We start from the raw sequence: 9,110 nt of genomic DNA, 5'->3' as shown, positions 1-9,110 counted from the left end.
CTTTTGACCTTTATATACCACTTTTAGTTCTTTGGGATTTGTTTTATTCTAATTACATTCTCTAGTTCTGAAATCTATGAAGTGGTATGCTGAAGATATTTTTAAATAGCTTCTTTATACTTTCCTCCCCATATACCTTTTAAAAATTGACTTTAGTGACCTATGCACATCAAAGGCATTCTGTCCCAGGGCTCTACCAGCACAATTCTAAATAATCCTTGAATTATGAGGGATAAAGGAGTATCTAAGTCTGATTGTGATTTGTACAAAATGTTTCATGATACTTTAGTTAGGAGTCAAAACTATGTCCAGTTCAGTTGCTCAGTCGTGTCCAGCTCTGTGACCCCTTGGACTGCAGCACACCAGGCTTCCCTGTCCATCACCAACTCCCAGAGCTTGCTCAAACTCATGTCCATCAAGTCGGTGATGCCATCCAACCATCTCATCCTCTGTCATCCCCTTCTCCTGTCTTCAATCTTTCCCAGCATCAGGGTCTTTTCCAATGAGTCAGTTCTTTGCATCAGGTGGCCAAAGTATTGGAGCTTCAACTTCAGCATCAGTCCTTCCAGTGAATATTCAGGGTTGATTTCCTTTAGGATTGACTGGTTTGATCTGCATGCAGTCCAAGGGACTCTCCAGAGTCTGCTCCAATACCACAGTTCAAAGCATCAGTTCTTCAGCACTCAGCCTTCTTTATGGTCCAACTCTCACATCCATACATGACTACTGGAAAAACCATACCTTTGACTAGACGAACCTTTGTCAGCAAAGTAATGTCTCTGCTTTTTAATATGCTGTCTAGTTTGGACATAACTTTTCTTCCAAGGAGCAAGCATCTTTAATTTCATGGCTGCAGCTAACACCTGCAGTGATTTTGGAGCCCCCCCAAAAAAAGTCTGTCACTGTTTCCATTGATTCCCCATCTATTTGCCATGAAGTGATGGGACCAGATACCATGATCTTAGTTTTCTGAATGTTGAGCTTTTAAGCCAACTTTTTCACTCTCCTCTTTCACTTTCATCAAGAGGCTCTTCAGTTCTTCTTCACTTTCTGCCATAAGGGTTGTATCATCTACATATCTGAGGTTATTGATATTTTTCCTTTACTCTTGATCTCCTTGCTGTCCAAGGGACTCTCTGATGCTTTTGAACTGTGGCTTTTGAAAAGACTCTTGAGAGTCCCTTGGACTTCAAAGAGATCAAACCAGATATTTTTCCTTTACTCTTGAGCATAAAAGAAAGCACCTGTAATTAATTCCAAAACAATGAATATAAGAATGAATACTTATGAAAATTTATATTATACAAATCTATATCAAGCTATATCAACTGATATTTATCAATATCAATTATGGATTTCAAACATACTAAATATAATATATGTGAATATATTTGCATTTCATATATATGTATCACAAATGCATGCAAGTTTATTTAATATATTATAACACTGTAATATTTAGCATATTTTCTTTATATGCTATTTATTTAAATAACACATTGTTAATTATAGTTAAACTTCTCAAAGCTTCCTATTTGTATACCTATCTATGTTTAACTAATCTGCAATAGGGATATTGGTATAAGCCTATTAGGGCAAGTCAACTCTGTGATTTCCTGCATGCTTAAAGGCAGTGAAGTATAAAGAATAAATGAAATATGGATAAACAATATCATTTAAGTTTCTGCCAAAAATCAGGTAGGACTCAAGGGGATAGCTCTCTGTCAGAAATCTTCATGAATACTTATCACAAAATATACTCACAGTTCCAATCCTGGAGCTGACAGAACCTTATTAAAACACATATATACACTTGTGGCTGATTTATGTCAATTTATGGGAAAACCATCATAATACTGTAAAGTAATTAGCCTCCAATTAAAATAAGTTAAAAAATGTATTTATTTTAAATTTCAGTAAAACACTAAACTCTTTAACTCCTAGTCATCCTGAAATGTATCAGTCATTTAAAAGCAAGTTTCCAACCACATCTACCTTATAATCAGTGGTAATCAGACACACAAAACATGCTTATCAGGGTCTCTGTATCCAATGTGTTGCTGTTTTGTTCTGTTGCTAAGTTGTGTCTCACTCTTTGTGAACCCATGGACTGCAGCATGCCAAGCTTCCCTGTCCTTCACTATTTCCTGGAGTTTGCTCAAATTCATGTCCATTGAATTGGTGATGCTATCTAATCATCTCATAGCCTTAGGGTTGAAAGAAGACAACTCAAGTCACTGACACACAGGAGAGAATACTGAAACAGGAGGATGCACATCCTGGTCTTTGTTTCTTATAAATCCATGGCCTCGGTTTCATTATGTTTAAAATGGACTTGTTAAAACAGTTGCTGTTGATATATAACAAGATACTTTTAAGATAAAATGAACTTCTACATATGAAACTAACTATAGAGTTCAAGCAGATTTATTCCAGGACTAGAATCAATGATCACAGTTCCAATTAAAGTGAAACAGTCCCCATGGAAGAGTATTTCATGAATTAACCTTTAAGAGACATGTGCATTCAAGCACAGATGTTAAGTCATGTCTGACTCTGAGACCCCATGGACTGTAGCCCACAGACTCCTCTGTTCATGGGATTTTCCAGGCAAGAATACCAGAGTAGGCTGCCACTGCCACCTCCAGGAGATCTTCCTAACCCAGGTATCAAACCCATATCTCCTGTGTCTTCTGCATCGGCAGGTGGATTCCTTACCACTGAGGGACCAGGGAAGCCCAAGGGCCTCTATAAGTCTAGGTAAATTGGAATATTATGTTATTAATACCATCAGAGTTTAAATATAGCATTATTGTGAGTCATTTTGTCATTTCACATGTAAATTTATACACATAGTTCCTATATTCTTAACGACTTATATTACTGTAATATGAAAAAAAAACTTGAAAGGTTTTTTTGTCCTTTATGATTCATTTCTTGTTATTTTTATTTGTACTAAATTTTATTTAATTCACATTGCTGATTCTTAGGAACCTGATCATTACATGAAGGCTATCGTGAACTGTTCATTTTAAACAACTTGATATTTTCAGATGGTCTTGTAACTCTAAAATTTCTAAAAACTTGCTATGTCTGTGATAGTAAAGATAATGAAATAAACACTTTTGATATCATTATTAGTGATCTTCATCACAAAGATTTTACAGTGCTTTGGTTTTTTTTTTGAGATAATTTCCAAATTCAGGAAAGTATTTGAGCTTCTCAGAATTTTATGAAGTTATATTATTTTTACTCTTTTTCACATTTAGTTTTGATTTAGAATCCAAGAGAACCAAAAGTTAACTCACATATCAAAGTTTTCTTGTCTCAAACAGCTAATTTTCTTAAGCACATAATTTGACAATTCCTTTCAACAAAAAATTCTTTGGACACTAGATTTTGCAATATCTATGTTACCATGCTGAGAATAATGATCTCTTCCTGATACTGAAGACATGACAATGTTGTATGGGTCAAAAACTATTTTCACTTTAGAATGTCTGTTTCTTAAGTTATTATTACTTAGGTTTATTGAATTTTTTAAAGCAGTGCAGAATCTCCTTTTTCTCAGTATGTACAAAGCATAAGAATCTCACCTGGAACATTTGTTTCCAAAAGAAGAACATGTTCAAATATTCTAATATACCCAGAGACATTTAATAATCTTGATATTATTATGACACCATTGTTTTGAGATATCAGGAGATCAAGATTTTATAAATAAAGTTCTCATCACAAGAAAACACAATTGCAACTACATGGGGTGGTGAATGTTACTAAAGTTTTGACTCACTGATTCTGCCTTCTTCATTTCTTAGTAAGTTTTGAAAATCAGGTGTTCTTAAACTTACCCACAAGTGCTTAAAAGCTGAAAGTCTGGCATAGTGGTACAAAGGTACACTTATGTTCTGTGTATATATATTCATCAGACTGCCTTGACTTAACTTGCCACTGTGATCTGGAGTTGGTGATGGACAGGGAGGCCTGGCGTGCTACAGTCCATGGGTTCGCAAAGAGTTTAACATGACTGAGTAACTGAACTGAACTGAATTGTGATCTGGAGCCAAACTGAGGAGCAGAGGTTATAACAGGAGATACAGAGAGGAAATAGGAAAAAGGGCATTTTTTTCTCTTTCCACTATGACTTCGTCTATTTAAAGCAGAAAATATATTGTGTATCTTAGTCACAGTTTGAGTTCTGCTTTTTTGCATTTCATTGCTGCATATTTTAAATCCCAAATTACAAAAAAGTAGATTTGTTTAATAAACTTAATCCATTTCAGGAAATTATCTATCTCTTGGTTCCAGTGCTTCTACAAAGTGGGAGAAATTGACCCAAGTCACAGTTGACTCAGTTCAGTTCGGTTGCTCAGACCTGTCCAACTCTTTGTGACCCCACGGGCTGCAGCACTCCAGGCTTCCCTGCTGCTGCTGCTGCTGCTCCTGCTAAGTCGCTTCAGTCGTGTCTGACCCTGTGCGACCCCACAGACAGCAGCCCACCAGGCTCCCCCGTCCCTGGGATTCTCCAGGCAAGAACACTGGAGTGGGTTTCAGGCTTCCCTGTCCATCACCAACTCCCGGAGCTTACTCAAACTTGTATCCATCGTGTTGGTGATGCCATCCAGCCATCTCATTCTCTGTCATCCCCTTCTCACGCCTTCAATCTTTCCCAGTATCAGGATCTTTTCCAGTAAGTCAGTTCTTCACATCAGGTGACCAAAGTATTGGAGTTTCAGCTTCAGCAGCAGTCCTTCCAATGAATATTCAGGACTAATTCCCTTTAGGATTGACTGGCTGGATTTCCTTGCAGTCCATGTGACTCTCAAGAGTCTTCTCCAACACTACAGTTCAAAAGCATCAATTCTTTTGTGCTCAGCCTTCTTTATAGTCCAACTCTCATATCCATACATGACTACTGGAAAAACAATAGCTTTGACTAGATGAACCTTTGTTGGTAAAGTAATGTCTCTGATTTTTTAATATGCTGTCTAGGTTGGTCATAGCTTTTCTTCCAAGGAGTAAGTGTCTTTTAATTTCATGGTTGCACTCACCATCTGCAGTGATTTTGGAGCCCCCCAAAATAAAGTCTCTCACTGTTTCCATTCCTTCCCCATCTATTTGCCATGAAATGATGGGACCAGATGCCATGATCTTAGTTTTTGAATGTTGAGTTTTAAGCCAACTTTTTCACTCTCCTCTTTAACTTTCATCAAGAGGCTCTTTAGTTCTTCACTTTCTGCCATAGGGTGGTGTCATCTGCATATCTGAGGTTACTGAGATACTTCTCCCAGCAATCTTGATTCCATCTTGTGCTTCATCCAGCCTGGCATTTCGCATGAGGTACTCTGCATATAAGTTAAAGAAGAAGAGTTATAATATACAACCTTGATGTACTCTTTTCCTGATTTAGAACCAGTCTGTTGTTCCATTTTCAGTTCTAATTGTTGTTTCTTGACCTGCAAACAGATTTCTCAGGAAGCAGGCTAGGTGGTCTGGTATCTCCATCTCTTTTAAGTATTTTCTACACTTTGTTGTGATCCACACAGTCAAAGGATTTGGCGTAGTCAATAAAGCAAAAGTAGATGTTTTTTCCTGGAACTCTCTTATTTTTTTATTTTTTTGTTTTTTGTTTTTTATATTTATTTGTTTTTGGCCATGCTGGGGCCTCACTGCCGTGTGTGGGCTTTCTCTCCTTGAGGGGAGTGGGGTCTCCTTGTCATCACAGTGCAGGGGCTTCTCAGTGCGGGGCACAGAGCTCTAGGGTGCGGGGGCTTCAGCAGTTGTTTTTTTCTGGAACTCTCCTATTTTTTTGATGATCCAGCGGATGTTAACAGTTGACTAGTTACTGTAAGAGGGTAACACCCTAATGATGTTATTTCTTATCATTAGTCTGGTTCGAATGCACTAAAGCAATTCTCTTTATGACTTAAATATTCCAATGATTATTTAAGAAATAACCTTTTCCAACAAGAAATCAACAGGAAATCACTCCTTGTTTAAAAAGCAGCTGAAAATATGAGAACCTTATGCTATGATGGACAGAACTGGGCTACTTTATTTTAGTGATGGCATTCTTACTTTAGGGCTTTCTTGGTGGCTCAGTGGTAAAGAATCTGCCTGCAGTGCAGAAGACCTGGGTTCAATCCCTGGGTCAGGAAGATCCCCTGGAGAGGGAATGGCTACCCACTCCAGTATTCTTGCCTGGAGAATTCCATGGACAGAGTATACTGATGGACAATGGTCCATGGTGTCACAAAGAGTTGGACATGACTGAGTGACTAACAACACATCCTTCTTCTATCTTGTCAATTTCCCATGATAGCAGTCTAAAACACAGCGAGTTTTGAAATATTTCTATATCATGTATTTCTTAAATAAAATGTACTAAACAGAAGTGGCACCCTTTTGATAACCAAGGCTATCATTTTGACATGATCGTGTTACAATGAAAAATTGTATTTGCCTATTTCCATCCTTGTAGTTGCCATCTCTGATTTTTACAAAACATCCTATTTAAATTTGTTTGGTGTGTTTTCAGCCTTACAAGAAATCAATTATTCATGGTTTATAAGTAAAAAGTAAATTCTGATTAACTAACATGGGGAATCTTCCTCAGAGTCAAGTGTTTAGTTTCTGATACTGAATTTTAAGCAAGTTTGCTGTTTTTGTTCAATAAGTAAGTAATATCCCCCTATCTGCCACCCCATGGACTGCAGCACACCAGGCTTCCCTTTCCTTCACTATCACCAGGTGTTTACTCAAATCATGGCCATTGAATGGGTGATGCTCTAACCATCTCATCCTCTGTTACCCTCTTCTCCTTTTGCCTTCAAATTTTCCCAGCATCAGGGTCTTTTCCAATGACTTGGCTCTTCACATCAGGTGGCCAAAGTATTGGAGCTTCAGCTTTAGTATCAGTCTTCCAATATATTCAAGGTTGATTTCTTTAGGATTGACTGGCTTCATGTCCTTGAAGTCCAGGGACTCTCAAGAGTCTTCTCCAGCACCACAGTTCAAAAGCATCAGTTCTTTGGTGCTCAGCCTTCTTTATGGTCCAACTCTCACATCCCAACATAGCTACTAGAAAAAAACATAGTTTTGACTACTTGGATCTTTTTTCAGCAAAGTGATGTCTTTGCTTTTTAATATGTTGTCTAGGTTTGCCATAGAGTAAGCATGTTTAGAGCCTGTATTTCCTCACTTCATTAGCCATATCTTAAAATGGTATTGGAAATTACTGTTGTTTCTGCAAAAAGGGAAAATACTAGAAAATATGAGGAGCTTCTGTTGTGCTGGACTGCACTAGGCTACTTTCTTTTGCTGGTGGCATCCTTAGCTTCTCCGCAGAAGACTAAGTCAAATCCAGTGTGATAACTCCTCTGAATCAGGGTGGTGGTTTAGTCACTAAGTCATGTCTGACTCTTGTGACCCCATGGACTGTAGCCTGCCAGGCTCCTCTGTCCATGGGATTCTCCAGGCAAAAATACTGGAGTGGGTTGCCATTTCTTTCTCCAGGGGATCTTCCCAACCCAGGAATTGAACCCCGGTCTCCTGCATTGCAGGCAGATTCTTTACCGAGTTACAAGGAAAGCCCATACTTGTTTGTACTTTTTATATTTATACGTTTTTCAACAAAAAGTAGTGAATATGGAAATAAAGTGGTCATCCTTAAATAGATCTCTCTTGACATAGATCTCGCTTGAATTCAAATCTGAAAATTACTTGTCAAATCACGAGTGAACTTTAGAAAAAGTAGAATTCTTGAAGTCTCTGAATTAACATGTTAAAAGCAAGCACTCAGTGGTGGTTGCCAAGGCTTTAATTAGAGAAAAGTGACTCAGTTTGAAGTACTTTGAATTCGAATAAGAGATGTGCTAAGATTTCAGATATGGCACTTTATTCTGAAACTGTTGCAGCAGATTTAATCTGAAAATCAGTTCAACTACTTGTGAGTATTACCTAAAGTGATGTATCAGGGATGGTTTCAGATTTTATGTTGAATATTATGTATGCTGGATTACATGTTGTGTCAGATCAAATAAAACACACAGCTTACAGTTTCTAAAATATTTGAATGATTTGTGCTGCATCTGAAAATTTATAAGAAACAGTCAAATAATGAAAATGCTAACATTCTATAATATTTGCGTATTTACACAAACCAGCATTAAATTTTTCCTGCTTTTCAATTAAGGTTCATTATCAATCCATAGATTTAAAAAAGAAAAAACTCCACTTAAATGATTTTCTGCTTTTTATGAGGTTTTTCTGCTCCTCTCTTAAGAGGAAGAGGCTGTCATATTTTACAAGCAGCTGCTATATTCTTCAGAAGCTGAACATGCTTTGCAGAATATTGCCTGAAATTTAATTACTATTTATGTCAGTTTGGTTTTCATCAATTTTTTAGCAGAATGAAACAGCCTGATTTGAATTCGTTCACTGATCTTATACATGTCAAAGAAAAATATTTTTTCTACATTAGGTTTTAAATGCCTATCTCTATGCATTTACTTAAAATGAAGGAAAATACAAACTGAGATCCTTAGGAATTTCAGAAATCAGTTAACTAACCACTGTTCTTTGAAGCTGAATTTTTATTCAGAATATAATTTCAAACACATTACTGGAAGAAATACATAATCATTAAGTTATTCATTGTTAGTAATAGGATATATACCATAAAGAAATTTATATTGAGTGGCATATTAGATTATACTATTTATAATATTTTAAGGCACTATGTTTATTTAGTGCAAAAATTTTAAACTATATTTTTACAAGACTGTTGAAATCTAACATTTTTCAAAGCCTTTGGGAAATCTTAAATTACTCAAGCTCTAATACTAAAAAAAAATACATATTCATTGGTCAACTGTGAATTGTTATGTGCTATAAACTATACGTGAATGCTGAATTTGCTGCAGAATGCAGAAATATTTTTACTTTCATGGAGTTCATTTCTTATCATCAGTATATTTGACTCATGGAATAACACTGAAATTTAAATGAAAGGTATTAAATACAACATAGAAAATGTATGTATTATTCAAAAAACTTAAACAAAACATTTTTATTTTAAAAATAATAAAACTAAAGAGTGTCAAATGCAT

Source organism: Odocoileus virginianus, unplaced genomic scaffold (genome assembly GCF_023699985.2).
Source record: "Odocoileus virginianus isolate 20LAN1187 ecotype Illinois unplaced genomic scaffold, Ovbor_1.2 Unplaced_Contig_51, whole genome shotgun sequence".
NCBI lineage: Eukaryota > Metazoa > Chordata > Mammalia > Artiodactyla > Cervidae > Odocoileus > Odocoileus virginianus.
This window is presented reverse-complemented; position numbering follows the sequence as displayed.